We start from the raw sequence: 17,906 nt of genomic DNA, 5'->3' as shown, positions 1-17,906 counted from the left end.
GAGTTGGAGGTTGCTGTGAGCTGTGTGAGGCCATGGCACTCTACCGAGGGCCATAAAGTGAGACTGTGTCTCTACAACAACAACAAAAAAAGAAAGTCATATCATAATAGATTTGGTACTTCCACATTCATTTATTATTATTTTGAGAGGTAAAATGAGGGACAATGGGTTAGTTTTTATGGGGAAGTTTTCATAGGAAACAGAATCCAGAGTGTATAGGAATACTTCAGGGAGGGAGGCAGCAGATGATGCAGGGTGTGAATTTGCATGGGGCGGCCTCCACCATTTCCAGGGCCCTCATGAAGGGTCCTGGGAGCAATGGGCTCTCAAAAGGAGGTTGAGGTGGGTAAAGAAAGTGACATGGAGACATTCTAACTGCATTTCACAATTCAGCTACAATTAGCCTAAGCAAAGAAGGTAATATTCTTAAATATTATGTTGCTAGTAAGTGGCAGAGCAGGAATTTTGACTCAGATATATCAGAGTATGACATTTTTCTGATTAACCAATAGATTTTTCTCCAATAGAACTTTCCCTTAAAGGATTACCACTTCAGATGATGTTAATTTTAAAACAAGTGAAAAAAGAGACATTTAAAATGCTTTTAAACATCCTCATCAGTTTAGAGCTAATTCAGAGGGCCTGACAACACTGTTTCCTGGTTCACACCCAGATAGGGAATTTCAGCCAGATGGAAATTAACTGCATCACCAAATACCTTATTTTGTACAGCTGACATTTTTTACATTGCAAGGCTTTCTTTGTGAAGGAATCAAGGGTATTGATTTACATTCTGGTACAAACCCTTCATCTCACTGCCATGAACTGGGAAGCAGTTAGAAGACAGGCTCTGACCCTCCTTCAAAGTCTAGGTGGCACTGGATCTCAAGCCCCACCCTAGACTTACTGAACCAGATCTGAAGGTCATCTGTATGTGCACAACACACAGAGGATGGTAGCATGGTACAGAGGGTATTTCAAGTACTGGTACAGAGAATATTTTAAACTTCACTTTGAAACACACAAGGCTTTATATAAAATTAAGCAAAAACTAACAAAAGAAGATTTGGGGATCTGCTTTGTTTGAGGATATCCAATAAATAATCACACATTATTGATGCTTTAAAATTTAATAGAGTTTTGTATGCATTTAATTGAGAATCAATTATTTGATTCTCAAAATGATCCTGTGTTAACATCTCTAACTTGCCCTGAACTGCAAGTCAATAAATTGTACAGTCAGAACTTCACTCTCAGCTTCTCTAGGATCCCTTTTTTTGTTTTATTTCTTCATGATTTTTTCCCCGTTTTCTCTCAGTAGGAATGGGAGATATTGACCGTAGTAAACATCTAATATAAGTATGTTTAGGAAATAATTGTAGGTTACTGGATTGTCCTATGAAATATTTATAATATAAATATTGTTATTCTAATATTTTGAAGCATAGAAAATTCTATATATTTCATCTGTGAGGTAATCATTGGAAGTATTCTAATGCACAAAAGTTTAAAGCCTAACCTTTGCACAGGGGATAAAGAAAAATAGGAATTGAATTACTTCGCAAATGAACATCTTGCAACATATCATGTGCCCAAAGCACGTTGCATCACAATGCTCTAATAAAAAATAATTAAAACTAGGAAATAACCTGTAATAAGTTTCAAAATGTACCCACGAGCCAAAGAAAAGAATGTAAATGAGATTTTTCAGAGAGACTTGGGCAATTGTAGGTTATTTTCTTGGATGGTAAATTCTGTGAAAAGGGACAAATTTGAATGAAAAATAGGTTTAGGATCTGCAGTGTTGAAAGCCATTCTCTGACATCTGCTCTCATTTATCAGGTTTTTTAAAAAAATTTTGTGTCATTGGTTTCTTATTCTCCACACTGAAGTAAAAACAAACACTTGCATTTTAAGTATGTTATTTGTTATTTGGTACTGGAATTTATAAGAAAGGTGGATATAAGGATATTAAATGGGAATTTTTCCTTCTTATCATTTATCACACATGTTCAGGTTAAAATCAGAAAGCATGTAGAAAAGAATAGAAGCCCCAAATTTTGTAGATGTCCCAAAACAAAATCCAGAACATTATGCTCTAGAAATCATGCATTTTTGAGTGTACGCATGATAAGCTGGGAATCTCACAGGTGCCTTCGAGGGTAAATACCATCAGGATAGTGCTGCTGTTTCTCTATAAATATAAATACTGTGGAGTGTAGACACAACAGGCACACAAGTCATATCACCCAGGTGAATGAATGATTAGCATTCCTATGCAAACATGATGAACACACACTGTTGTTATTCTTTTCTGAGTTGTGGGTGACTTGGAGCACAGCACAAGGCTCACGTAAGTTTTTGGATCATTGTGTGGCAGCTTTGAATGAGTCAGTTTGTTTTCCGTGAGTACGACTCTTGTTAATCACTTAAGTCCTGGAATCCGAGAAGTAGTAGCATTGAAACTTAGAGTTACAGCCAATGGCAAAACTTTCAGTCTCCCCCGTTTGGGGTACTAATGATGAGGTCAGTGTTTCAGGTGAAGAGGGTCACCCAATGGCTATGTGCAAAGATTGGCAGCTCTAATAGCCAAAACAATAGATATCTGTTTTGTCTTATAAAATGTACAAGAAGGTATTCTTAAATTATTATTAAATTCTTATACATAGCCTTTGATGTAGGTGTTATTTCAGAAATAAGATTTCTGAACAGGGAGGAATGAAACAGTGCTTATGAACCCACTCGAAAATAGCAGAACTAAAGTTCAAGCTTCTGGGAGAACGTTTGATCCCAAGGTTCAATGATTTCTTTATTACTTCAGGCTGTCCCCATCAATTTACTCTTTTGCAGATTTTTGGCTGTCTCATTTGACTTTAAGAATGGGATTTGGGAATGACTGGCCAAAGTTAAGGTACAGACTGCAGCTGCAGAAGGGAACAAAGCAAATTAACTCCTGCAGAGATTGACCCGAAAGCCATTGCAGGGTTCTTGCTGGACTCTTCCCTTGTGCTTTATTTAGGACTTTTCAAAGTGTACTGCCCTGGATGACTGCCCCTTTTTCCTAATTCCCATTCACCTAATCCCACTGGAACAATTGCTAGATGCTAAAGAATCAGTTAAGCTGGTCAATTGTTTTTCCCACCATGTATAAAAGTAAAATAGCGGCATTAATTTCCTTTGAGGGTAATTAAGAGAAGTGAAATGCATTGGAAATTAGGAATAAAGTGTATTCTATATGGGAAGTATTTGAGGAAAAAAATAGAACAGTTCAGCTATTCCCTTAAATTTTATATAAGAAAATGTATTTATATGGTGCAAATGATTTACTCTTATCACCATCTCAGAGTGCTGTTTGGTGGCTTACATACATATTATTTACATAACCAGAATCCCCTGGTAGAGATATATTTCTTAATCATTTTTACTAGATAAGAGGCAGCCTGTAAGTAGTCTCTTGGGTTTAGGTATGTCATCAACTGGTAAATGTTTGGATGTGCCATCACTGGTAAATGTTTAGGCAAGCCATCAATTGGTAAATTGACTGTAATGACTTCTACCCCAGTATGTCTGCCATTCATTAGCCAATAGTTGCATTACCTATCACATCCATATAATTTGATATTTGGGGAACAGAGTGAAAGTGAGGATGTTTACATTATTGTAAGCAAGTAGTTTTCTCTCTCACATAGGTAGTCTTACAATTGTCCAGAACAGTGGTTCTCAACTTTCCTGATGCCACGATGTATTTTCATTGTTACAAAGGGGTCTTGACCCACAGGTTGAGAACAGCTGGTCCAGAAAGATAGTCAATTTGCTTTGAGGTAAAATATGAAAATGCTCAGCTTTGGTTCTTATAAAACAAGAAATATTTTGCATGTTGGCAGTACATGTGAAAGGGGGGAAAAAGCACATTTGATGTATGTGTATTGCAGCAACAATGCATCAGGTCTAAATGCCATAATCTAATAATAGACCTAGTGAGGATAATTCTCCAGTAATTTTTCCTGACATGAACATGATTTTTAAAAACTCTCATACTTATAATCCTAAACTATCTGAGTTACTTGATTTTGGAGAAGTTAAGCCAAATTAAAAAACTTGTAAAAAAATTATACAGGGAACAGGGGGAACAAGATAGCTGAATAGAAAGCTCTTGTAATCATCCCTTCAGATAAACCCTAACTCAACAACTATCTGCACAGGCAAGTACCTTCAGAAGAACTAAAAATCAGATGAATGACCACACTATCTGGTTAAACATTATATCAAGGAAAGAGGCACTGAAGAGGACTGAAAAAAGTCCTGCATTGCTTATGCCTCCCTTCTCAATCCCCTAGCAATGCTATGCCAGCATGCTCAGTTGAGAGAGAATCTGTGTGCCCAAGGAAGGGAGAATGAAGTGCCACCCTGGCACAGGAGAAAAGGGCAGAATTCTGCTGGTGCCTATGGAGGGAGCATTTTGACTAGCCTTGCCAAAAACCTGAGTTTCCACTAGCCCCACTACTGGCAGGAAAAGAGGAGCCTGGGGCTAGGACTAAATTCTTAAGGCAGCCAGGCCACCAGGAATCAATTGGTCAATTCCTATGCCTGTGTTGGCTTGGAGCCAGTGGACTAAGAGTGCACATGACCCAGGGAGACAACAGCAGCTGGTGCCAAGTCAGCAACTGTGTCATCCCTCCTCCAGCTATAGGCAGTGTATCTCAGGGAGATTCTTCTTCTACTTGAGGAAAGGAAAGTAAAGAGCTCAGAGGACTGTGTTTTGTACCTTGGGAACCAAATCAGCCAGAGTGAAATAAAGTGCTAAGCAGACTCCATTGAGTCCTGGACAGCATTTCTGGACTAAGCCTAAGCCAGAAGGAAACACGTTACCTTGAAGGAAAGAATTCAGTCCTACCAGGATTCACTACCTGCTGTACAAACATCAGAGATGGAAAGGAAACAGCCACTAACTGGTTTGGGGTGAGAGAAGGCTTCCTACACTATAATCTGGTCTGGTGGCCACAAGAGAGTAGCCAAGTCACTCCTCCCCCAACTCTAGCAGCCCAACAGAGACAGTGAAGAAAGAAAGTGAGAGACATTGCCTGGTAATCCAAGGAATTTTCTTGCATTTTACTCAAGCTCACAAAGGCAGTACCACCAGAAGTCTGCAAGAATCACATTACGAGGCTTAGGGCTCAGTGCTACTCCAGCTGCAGTAACTAGAGACTTAGACCACAATACTCAATCCTCTTGGAGTATCTGGAAAATCTTTTCCGGAAGGATGGGCTCAAACAAGTCCAGAAATGTAAAAGAAATACCTAACTATTCAATGCCCCAACATAGATGAACATCAACAGCATTAAGAACATCCAGAAGACTTGACTTCACCAAATGAACTACATGAAGTGGCAGTTACCAATACTCAAGTGATAGAGAGAGATAAACTTTCAAATAAAGAATTAAAAATAGTTTTCCTGAAGAGGAAGCTCAATAAATTCAAGACAGTACAGAGAAAAAATTCAGAAGTCTGCCAGAGAAATCTAACAAAGATATTGAAATAATACAAAAATAATAAAGCAGAAATTCTAGAGCTTAAGAATTTACAAACAGGAATCCTTCAGAGTCTCTCAATAGTAGTACTGATCAAACAGAAGAATTAGTGAGCTTGAAGACAAGCTATTTGAAAACACAGAAGAGAAGAAAAAAAAGAATAAGTAAAAATTAAGCACACCTAGCAGATTTAGACAATAGTCTCAAAAGAACAAATCCAAGAGTTATCTGCCTTGAAGATTAGGTACAGAGAGAGTTTATTTAAAAAAAATAATATCTGAGAACATTCTAAACTTAGAGAATGATATTAAATATTCAGTTACAAGAAGGTCATAGAACATTAAGCAGATTTAACTCAAAAAAAGTCTCCCTTAAGACATTTAATAATAAAGCTCCTAAAAGTTATGGATAAGGAAAAACTCCTAAAGGAAGCAAGAAAAAAAGAAAAAAATAACATTTAAAAGAGCTCCAATATATCTGGCAACAGACTTCTTAGTGGATACCTTGCCAGCCAGGAGAAAGTGGCATGACATATGGAAAGGGTTGAAGAAAAACAAATAAACAAAAAACTTAACCCTAGAATATTATATCCTGCAAAATTATCCTTCAAACATAAAGGAAAAATTAAGATTTTCTCAAACAAAATATGAGGGATTTCACCAATGCCAGACCTAAATGCTAAAAGGAGTGCTCCAATCTGAAAGACAAGGTGGTTAATGAAAATAAGAAATCTTCTGAAGGTATACAACTCACTGGTAGTACTAACAATACAAAGACAGAATACTCAGTTGCTGTAACTGCAGTGTATAAACCACTTATATCTTGAGTAGGAGGACAAAAAAGATAAACCTATCAAAAATAACAGCAGTATTTTGAGAAATAGTTTTAAAAGGTGGTAGAAGCAAAAAGTTAAAAGCCTCGGCAATAGAATTAAAAGGTAGAATTTCTGTTAGAGTTCTCTTTGCTTATTTGTTTATAGGCAGAGTTGTCATATGTTTAAAATAATCAGTTAAGAAATGTTTTTGAAAGTCTGGTAACTTCAAATTAAAAAATCTACAACAGATATATAAAAATGAAATTAAAGAAAAAGAAATAAAAGCACACTACCAGAAAAAGAAAACACACACTTTTAACAAAGGAAGACAGAAAGGAAGGAAGGGCCACAAAACAACCAGAAATCAAATAACAACATGGCAATAGTAAGTCCTTACATGTCAATAATAACATTGGATGTGAATAGACTAAATTAATCAAAAAAACATAGGGTTGCTGAATGGATGAAAAGGACAAGAGCCAACTGTATTTGTCTGTAGGAAATTCACTTCATCTATAAATATGAAAATGAAAGATCAAAAGATATTCTATGAAAATGGAAATCAAAAAGAACAGGAGTAGCTATATTTCTGCAGTCAAATGCTGTACCACTGAGCTATACCCTCTCTAGGAGTAGCTATATTTCTATCAGATAAAATATATGTTAAGACAAAAGCCATAAAAAGACAAATAAAGTGATTACTTGATAAAGGGGTAAATTCAGCCATAGGATATAACAACTCCAAATTTATACACATGCATCCAACACTGGAACATTTGGATATTTAAGGCAAATATTATTAGAGTCAGGGAAAGATAGACTACAATACAATAATCACTGGAGACCTCAGCATTCCACTTTCAGCACCAGACAGATCATCCAGACAGAAAATGAACAATGAAATGTTAAACTTAACCTGCACCATATACCAAATGGACCTAATACACATAGATATTAATAGAACATTTCTCCAACAGCTACAGAGTTCATGTTATTCTCCTAAGCTCATGGGTCATTCCCAAAGACAGACCATATGATAGGCCACAACACAAGTCTCAAAAAATTGGAAAAAAATGTTGAAATTATACCAAGTATTTTTCCTGATCAAATGGAATAGAATTAGAAATTAATACATAAAGGAACATTGGAAAGTATACAAATACATGGGCATTAAATAATATGCTCCTAAATGACCAGTGGGTCAATATTAGTTGATTGAAGATATTAAGAAGGATATTAAAAAATTTCTTAAATTAAAATGAAAACACAATATATCAAAACCTATGGGATACAGTGAAAGTAATAGTAAGAGGAAAGTTTATAGCAATAGGTGCTTACATGAAAAATGTAGAAAGGCTTCAGTTAAAAAACCTAGTGATGTATTTCTAGGAATTAGGAAAACGAGAGCAAACCAAACGCAGAATTAGTAGAAGAAAATAAATAATAAATATTAAGGCAGAAACAATTGAAATTGAAATAAAAAATACAAAAGGTAAGTGAAGCAAAAGTTGATTTTTAAAAAAGATAAACAAAAAGACATACCTTTAGACAAGCTTAAAACGAGAGAAAACCTGAATAAATAAAATAAGAGATAAAAAAGGAGACATTACAAATGATACAACAGAAATTCAAAGGCTCATTAGAGATGACAATGGACAACTACATGCCAATAAATAAGAAAACCTAGAAGAAATGGATAAATTACTAGACACAAACAATCTGCCAAGATTAAACCAGTTAGAAATCCAAAATACAAATAAATCCATACAGGTAACAAGACAGAAGCAGCCATAACAAGTCTCCCATCAAATAAAAGCCCACAGCTTGAGTCCTTCACTGCTGAAGTCTACCAAGCCTTAAAGAAGAACTAATACCAATCTTATTTAAGCTATTCCAAAAAATCAAGGAGAAAATACTCTAGAATGTATTTCATGAAGCTTGTTAACCCTGATTCCACAACCAGACAAAGAAATAAGAGAAAAAGAAAACTATAGGCCAATATATCTGAAGAACAAAGATATAAAAATCCTCAACACAATACTAACAAACTGAATAAACAACACGTTATAAAGATTATTCATCATCATCAAGTGGGATTCATTTCAGGGATGCAAGGATGGTTCAACATACACAAATCAATCAATGTGATACATCACATCAACAGAATGAACGATAAAAACCATATATTTATTTCAACTGATGCTGAAAAAATTATTCATTAAAATTCAAGATTGGTTCATGATAAAACTCTCAAAAAACTGTGTACAGAAGGAATTTACTTCAACACAATAAAAGCCGTATATGGTAGACCCCTAGAAAATATAACACTGAAGGAGGAAAAACTGAAAGCCTTTCTTCTAAGATTTGGAACAAGACAAAGATGTCCGTCTACTTTCACCACTGTTATTCAACATAGTACTGGAAGTCCTAGCTAGAGCAATCAGACAACACAAAGATATAAAAGGCATTCCATTAATTGGAAAGGAAGTAGTCAAGTTGTTCTTGTTTCCAGACAATACGATTTTATATCTAGTGAAACGTAAAGACTCCACAACAACTATTAGAACTGATAAACAAATTTAGTAAAGTTGTAGGAGACAAAGTTAACATACAAAAGTCAGTAGCATTTCCTTATGCCAATGGGAAACAATCTGAAAAAGACCCCAAGCAAGTAATCTCATTTACAATAGCCAACAATAAAATACCTAGGAACAAATTCAGCCAAAGAAGTGAAAGATCTCAGTAATGAAAACTATAAAACAATGTTAAAAAGTTGAAGATTACACAAAAATAATGGAAAGATACTTGATGCTCATGAAATGGAAGAATCAAAATTGTTAAAATGTCCATACTATGCAAAGGATTCTACAGATTAAATGCAATCTCTATCAAAATGCCAAGGACATTCTTCATAGAAAAAGAAAGCACAACCCTAAGATTTATATGAAAACACAAAAGTCCAAGGATAGTCAAAGTTACCCTAAGCAAAAAGAATAAAACTGTAGTAATCACATTGTGTGATTTTAAATTATGCTACAGAACTATGCAACCCAAACACACAGTACTGGCATTAAAATAGAGACATGTAGAGCAATGAAACAGAAAAGAAACCATCAATACATCCACATGTGTACGGTGAACTTATTTTTGACAAAGTTGCCAAGATCATATAGTGGGGAAGGATAGCTTCTTCAATGTATGGTACTGAGAAACTGGCTATCTATATAGAGAAAAATAAATCTAGACCCTTATCTCTCACCATAACAAAAGTTTTAGACTTAAATCTAAGACCTGAAACTACTAAAACAAAGCATTGGACAAACATTTCAGGACATTGATCTGGGCAAGGATTTCTTGAGTCCATATTTCAGTAGATATCAAATGACAGAATGTTCACTTTACTGACTTGCATTTGAACACGGAAGTACATACAGAGTGTTCAAATCCTTATTGAGAAAAAGTAAAATGTTTATCCCTTAGAAGTTAGATTATGGGGCTTTTCTTTTCTTTTCTTTGTAGTCCCAGTTAAAAAATAAAGATAACTTAGAAAGAAGGTACTTGTCCTGTACTAAAAGAAGCTTTGATAAAAGCTTGATAAAAGAAGTGGAAGTGAGGGAATGAGAGAGGGTGAATTTAGGAACTTTTAAGGCACAGAGGGGAATTTTGGAATGGGAATAAGCAAATGGAAATAGGAGATGCATTGAAATGTCATGTTGTAGAGGGTTGGATACAAATTTAAGTCAGTAAGTATTGGGCATGGCTACTGTGATCATATTTCCTCTTTTCTAGAACATCAGCTTTGCTTTATAATTTGTGGTTAGTGATAGTTTTTATTGTTGCATTTGGGACAGACATGGTCTTAAATCTGAAGAAGTACTTCTCTATATAGGGCATAGTTTTCAGCTCTTAATTTCTACTTGAAGAAATCAAGAGTTTAGGAGTGAGGAGTGAGGCAGAAGATAAAATCCAGTGTAAGCAATGTTGAGTAACAATAACTTTGTATCTATCTATGTTTGGTATTTGTAAAAACCATTTGGACAATTGTCTATGCGAGGCGCTTACTAACTTTCCTCCTTGTTTTGGTAGCTACCATATTCTTTTGCAGTTAGATGTTTGGTGGCTAATAAAGTTAACTAATTATACAGTGTTACTGAGCCTGCTTTGCTCAAAATCTACTTAGCAATTATTCACTGGAAAATTTTTTTAATTCTGTTTAATGGCATTTTTAAATATAACTTCTCTTCTTCCTAACGTTGCTGCATATTCCCTTATTAGAAATGCTAATCTCGAAACTTAATGACTAGGCAGCTTTCTGTTATCATAATAGCAGCTACTTCAGATGTTTAGACATTGCAATTCCAGCCCTAGCATGGCTTAATTCATTACTCAGAGCTGAGACCTCAATATTCACAAGCTATGATGAGTAGTTGTTAGCTTTCTTGCTGTTGACAATGAAGCTCGTATGGTCATGATGTCTGCCATTAAGTATCCATTGTGAATTATTACTGGAAAAGAAAAGAAAAAAATATCTGGTCAGAAAACGAGCAAGAAATTTCAGTATTTTAATTTTTCTTTAAAAAATATACTTGTGAGTAGAAGAGAATACAATCACAACAATGTTTTCTGATTTTGTATTTAAGAAATTGAAAAAAAATAGTGTTAAAGGTTCAGGAAAGGGCAGATGGGGAGAGATCGCTGGTGCGATCCCCAGATAAGGCTCATGCTCTGATCGGCAGCACCCACCAGGTTGGCTCCACCCGGACATCACCAAGGCGATCCTCATCTTTAACAAACATGGGAATCCGTGGGTCTACAATTTACAGCCCAGAGTGAAGATGCACAAGAGTAAAACATCAGGGAGTCTTTCCATTCGATAGCTAAGAGAGATGAAAATGTTTGTTAATTTTCTAAAGTGAGAATTATTAGTTGGAGGATGTGACAGCAAACTGAGTCATCGGCATTAGGCAAACAGAAAGGTGCTTTAGAAGTCCAGTTACCCTGGAGTTTATTTAACTCTTCTGTGTGAATTCATCAGAAAGTGAACTTGGCATTTGAGACGTAACTGGATTTGATCTTGCTCATAGACAAAGTTTACAATATTCTTATAGAAATGGTGTTGGAAGAATGGTACTGGAGACCAACATGAATGATGTTGTTTGGCAAATTGATATACAAAATAAAGTAGAGAAATCTGAAGCTGGCTTAATGGAGCTTCAGCCCCTGCTATATGAATATGAATCTTTCAGAGAAAACAAGAAATATTAACATTAGAGACGTCAGTATAAATGTGCCAAACCTGCTCTCTTTTAACTAAAGAACTAAAAAGGCCACTCCTAGGTACAATCCAGAGGGAAAAGTCATCTAAGTTAACCATACAGGTTTTTATCAAAAATAGAGGAGCAGAATCCTAACTTTTGCTCTTGGATTTCAGTCAGTGTACTGTATTGAAATTGTGGAAAATCAGTACAGAAGTTCAATGTTGCTTTTCTTGCTTGGTGATTTTTAAAGAAATTAAATAGTTTCTGTGTGATTTTTTTTTCTTTTCTAAAGTGCATTCTTATGCTCACTTAAAGCACGATGCTATGTATTGGATACTACACTATTTCAAAGGGTGTTCAAGATATTTCTTGTTGCATTAAAACATTATGACCTTTTCTCATAGTTCAAATAAAGTCCAGGATAACTGGACCTCTAAAAAATGTTTTTCTTTTCTTTTTTTTTTTTTTCACACTCCTCTGACTCTACAAAGTAAATAAAAGCTTATTTTATCACTGGTAAAAGATAGTGTTAAATAGATTTCAATTATTTATTTCAATTGTCAAGACAAATCAAGAGGAAGACAAGTAAAAGTGTTATGTAAGTTGATTCTCTTAATTAACCTACCTTGCAGAAAACTTCTGATCAAATCTGTTGGCTTATTTTGCAAATTCAGGCTAGAGACTCTCTTTTCTGTTGCCTATTCTATAAATAAAGGGTCAGAGTAGGAAAAATGTGCAAAAGACAAGAACGGGTTGGGAGAAGATAAATCTAAGATTCTGGCTAACACTGCACCAATTTATGTAATGCCTGCTCCCTGGATATTATAGACAATTGAAAAGAGAAATGTATCAGGAACATTTTGCACCCTTTGCTAAAGCTCTGCTAAATGTATTGTGCATTGATAGCTTAGTTTCCTCTATATAAACAAATTATATATTCCTTTTAGAATTTAGAAATGTAGAGCTATTTTCTACTTCAAAAGAACTAATATATTTTCTTTAAATATGAAAATGAAAATCATGAAACTAAACATCACACATGGAGTTAGCCATCTCCCTAGAAACTCCCCTTACTTTCCTCACTTTACATTTATAATTTTAAAAAAAGCTTTTATAGCTCATATATATAATTGTAAATATGAGAAGTATAATAAAAGAATATAAATATTCCTGTTTGCTATTAATTCCCCAAGTACACCTTTATCAACTTATGTAAATTTCATGTTTTTAGGTAGAAAAAATCTATAGATTGGATAAAATGGAATTAATCTATACATAGTATTTTATAATATGGTATTTTGCCGAAAAATGTACTATTCATAAACACATCAACTTAAATGAATCTTGAAGGAATTATGCTGAGTAAAACAGCCAATTTCAGAAGGTTTAATCTTAAATTGCTTCATTTATGTAGTGTTCTTGAAACAACAAAAACAAAAATTATAAAAATGAACAGATTTGCGGCTCCCAAAGGTTGGAGGTGGGATGAGGCAGTGGGTGTGCCCTCCTAAAAGGGCAACAGAAAGTTCCCTTTGATCATCATCCTTGTGGTGATGGAATGTTTCTGTATCTTGGTCATATCAATATCAATGTCCTGGATAATATATTATACTACAGCTTTGCAGGAAGGTACTATAAGTAGAAATTTAGTAAAAGGTATGTGGGATAGCTTCATAATATCAATTACAATGGCAGGTAGATCTACGATTGTCTCAAAGAAAAGTTTCAGTTAAAAAAATGTGATCATTTTGCATGTCAATAGTTATATGTCAGTATTTCAATGACTACATAATATTTCACTTGATATAATAAAATTTCCCTGATGATAAATTAGAATTTTACAGTAATTCATTTCTGTTAATCATACTATAGTGAATTTCATTAGAATTGAACCATTGCACATAACTGTATTTATCATTCCTGAGATACTTCATTTAGAATAATTGTATCCAATTCCATCCAAGTTGTTGCAATAGATATTATTTCATTCCTTTTTATGTTTGAGTTTTATACCATGGTGTGTGTATATGACATTTCTTTGTCTAATCATGAATTAATGGATACTTAGGTTGACTCCATATCTTTGCAACCATGAATTTTGCTGAAATAAACATTTGGATACAGATTTTTTTGTTTGTTTGTTTGTTTTTTATTGAAAAAATGACTTCTTTTTCTTTGGATAAATACCTAGTAGTGGGACTGCTGGATCAAATGAAGATCTACTTTTATATGTTTGAGGAATCTCCAAACTGCTTTACATAGAGATTGTATCACTTTGCAGTCCCACTAACAGGGAATAAACATTTCTTTTTCTTTGCAATTGTGCCAGCATTTTTTTTTTTTTTTAGTTTATAATAGTGGCCATTTGACAGGGGTAAGGTGGTATGTCATTGTGGTTTTAATTTGTCCTTTCCTATGTGTTGAATATTTTTCATATCCTGATTGGTCATTTGTTTACATTCCTTTGTAAAAATTTTGTTCATGTCTTTTGCCCACTTTTTCATGGTGGTGCTTTTATCTTAGTGATCTATTTGAATTTGTTATAGAGTCTATATATTATTAGTCTTTTGTTGGATGTATAGGAAATATAGTTTGTGAACATTTTTTTCCCATTCTGTAGGTTGTCTATTTATTATATGGATTATTTCCTTGGGTGTGTAGAAGCTTTTTAATTTAATTAAGTCCCCTTTATATATTTTTATTGTTGCTGTATTTTCCTTTGGGGTTTCAGTCGTAAATTCTTTGTATAGGCCTATGTTTTGAAGAGTTTTTCCTGTATTTTCTTCTAGCATATTTATGGTCTCATGCCTTACATTTATTTTTTTTTTCTATCTTGTGTTAATTAATTTTTGTATATAGCAAGGGATAAGAGTTCTGTTTCATTCTTCTGAATGTAGCTATCCAATTTTCCCAGCATCATTTATTGAACAGGTGTTATTTCCCTGTGCATGTTTTTGACTGCGTTGTCAAAAATCAGTTGGTAGTAAGCAGATGGTTTTATTATGGGGTTCTCTATTCTAGACATTGGTCTATATCTCTGCTTTTATACTAGTACCATGCTGTTTTCTTTACTATAGTTTTATAGTATAATCTGAAGTCAGGTAATCTGATCACTCAGGTTTGTTCTTTTTTACTTAAGACTGCTTTGCTTATTCAGGCTTCTTGTTGGTTCTATATGAAACTTGGTATTATTTTTTCTAGACCCCTGAAACATGATGTTGATATTTTGATAGGAATTGTGTTAAATATATAAATCAGCTTGAGAAGTATGAACATTTTAACAATGTCGATTCTATTAATCCATGAGGATGGGATGATTTTCCATTTGTGCCATTTATGATTTTTTCATCAGTGTTTTATAGTTCTCCTTGGTTAAGTATATTCTTAGGTATTTTATCTTTTTGTAGCTATTGTACATGGGAATTGAGCCCTTGATTTAACTGTCAGGTTGACTGGTCTTAGTATATACAAATGTTACTGATTTGTGCTTATTAATTTTGTAATCTGAGACTTCTGCTGAATTTTTTTTATCAATTCTAAGAGTCTCTTGATGGAGTATTTAGGGTTTTCTAGGTACAGGACCATATTGTCAGAAAACAGGGATGTTTAACCTCCTATTTTTTAATTGGATGCCATTTATTTCTTTCTCCTCCCTGATTCCTCTGGCTAGGATGTCCAGTATAACGTTGAATAGAAGTGGGGGACAGTGGGCACTTTTTTTAATCCTAATTCTTAGGGAGAATGCATTCAACTTTTTCTCATTCAGATGAAGCTTGACAGAAAGACATGATTTAGACCCAGAGTTTTAGATAATTTTGGTTCATATGCTAAGAAACAAAAAATTGCTTCAGAGTAGTAAGGAAAAATTTCAATCTTGACAATTTTAAGATCAATAAGCAATAATTTTTTTTTCAGAACTGAGTTCATAAATTGAGATCAGTTGATAAGCAATTCTGAAAGTGACTCTAGGGTATTGGCAGTGAAGATGGACAGAAGTGGAGAAACTTAAGCTATATTTAGAAAATAAAACCAACAAATGTTGTTGACAAATTATTTATAAGAGAGATGAAGATGTCAAGAATGCTTCTGATATTCCTGGCTTATATAACTTTACTTATGTGGTACAATTGACTGATTGCTAACAATAGAAGAGGATATCTTGATATTCCTAGATATATTGAATCATCCAATTCTAATTATATAATTAGAATTCTCTGCAGAAAGCACATTTAAAAGCAAATAAACCAAAGTACACATATAAACACAATTTTATTTAAAATGATAGAGATGTATGTTAATGGCAACCAGGTTTTAAAATATGTCCTTCATCATTAATCTGTCGCTATTCTTCTTATTTACCAAGTAAACACTCCCTTTTAAAATTATATTCTAAGCCAATATTCTTATGCATTTTTGCACTATTTATTTATTTATTTAGAGACAGAGTGTAACTTGGTCACCTTTGATATGCCCTGGCATCATAGCTCACAGCAATCTCAAACTCTTGGACTCAAGTGCTCCTCTTGCCTCAGCCTCCTGAGAAGCAGGGACTACAGGGTTTTTGTTTTTTCTTTTTTTTTTTAGAGATGAGGTTTTACTCTGGCTCAGGCTGGTCTTGAATTCCTGAGCTCAGGCAATCCACTGGCCTCAGCCTCCCAGAGTGCTAGGATTACAAACGTGAGCCACCGCACCCAGCCTGCACTTATTTTTTACTCATTAAGTCAAAATAAGGAAGAAATTCAGAAATCACAATCATCCATCTAATAACTTATTATTCTAGAATAGCAACTAATTATTTTTGCTAGATTTTCTCTGTTTTCCTCTGTCTACATTCACATTGTTTTCTGTCTTTTTATACCATGAACTCCATGCTCCAATAGGCTAAACCCCAAGCACTGCCTCCTAAGCTCCTTCACCATCCATTCTGCCAGTGGCTGGCACCAGCTGGGGAATGGAGCAAAAAGGAGATGTATAGATATTTATTTTCCACTGTCTCCCGTTATGCCAGTAGTTATGTTTCTTCATGATGAGAGTTCCTGCTGGGAATCTTTTATTCTCTATCTCTCATGCTCATTGGACTCCAGTAATGTTCATTTCCCCCTTTCCCACTTAAGTCCTAGGGTTTCTACTGTTTCTAGAAGGTGTTTGCTACAATTGCCTTTGTTGATTCACTCCTACTAATATTTTCTTCTTTAAGATTTTGTTTTTATGTTTCAGTGTAATTATTATGTTCCTTGCTAAGATACTCAATGGTTCTATATTTCAGCTTATTTGCACTAAAGAATATAAAGTATTTTTTTCTCATTTCATTCCCTTTCTGTTATGTCTACTAAGTTCTAATTAGATCTCAGTAAACCTGCAGTATAAAGGCACAAATAGTATTTAAAGTTGTGGGTTGTAAAATTATGATACAACTACTTTTGTCTGTCATTGAGCATGAAAGCAACCATAGATAATACATAAATGAATGAGCATGGCTGTGTTCCAGCTAATCTTTATTTAGAAAGGAAACCAAATTTGGCCCCATGGCCATAATTTGCCAACTTTTTTTCCAAAGTAACTAACATTCAAAAAACAACATACATACATTTATTTACCTTGCAAACATTATCATTTGTCCAAAGTGACAATAGCATAGTTTTCAATATTTAATTTCAATTTCAACAAATATGGTTTATGAAATGAATTGTGTAGGGAGCAGGGCTATTGCAGAAATTATGTCATAGGTAATTTAGTAAAATCTCTGATCTAATGAGAAACGTTAAGTAAAATGTTGCACTTTGAAAAAATTTAATGGAGCATACAAATATAAGATATTGTTGATGCTTCTAAGACTCTTGGACTGCTATAACTATAAATTAAGTGTATAACATGCTAAGTGCATAATGCTTATAATCAAAGCTTCAGTTATCTATATGAGAAATATTCACTTAATGAAATATTTGTAACAAATTTTTAGAACTCGATATCTCAAAATTCTTCTGAGTTGGCATTCTCCAACTAAGAATTGTTACTCTGCCCAGGAAATATAATTTTGTTTTAATAATAATCTGTAGGAAAAAATTACAAAATAAAACATCTATTTTTCTTTTTGTTTTAAAACCAAAATCTGACATAGCATGGACGACTTTGTAATTTCCATGTCTCCCTCCCTTAATTTGTCTTATGCCAATATCCCATATCTTCCAGAAAATGAATATTACTTTGTTCTCTATTCCTCCCACATTCATGGTCACATTTTAAAAATATAAATGCTATTATTATTTAACAAAAAAAATACACAAAATAGGAAAAAAATCAAAATC

The sequence above is a fragment of the Nycticebus coucang genome, chromosome 4 (assembly GCF_027406575.1).
Source record: "Nycticebus coucang isolate mNycCou1 chromosome 4, mNycCou1.pri, whole genome shotgun sequence".
Classification (NCBI taxonomy): Eukaryota; Metazoa; Chordata; class Mammalia; order Primates; family Lorisidae; genus Nycticebus; species Nycticebus coucang.
Note: the sequence above shows the minus strand (reverse complement) of the source record.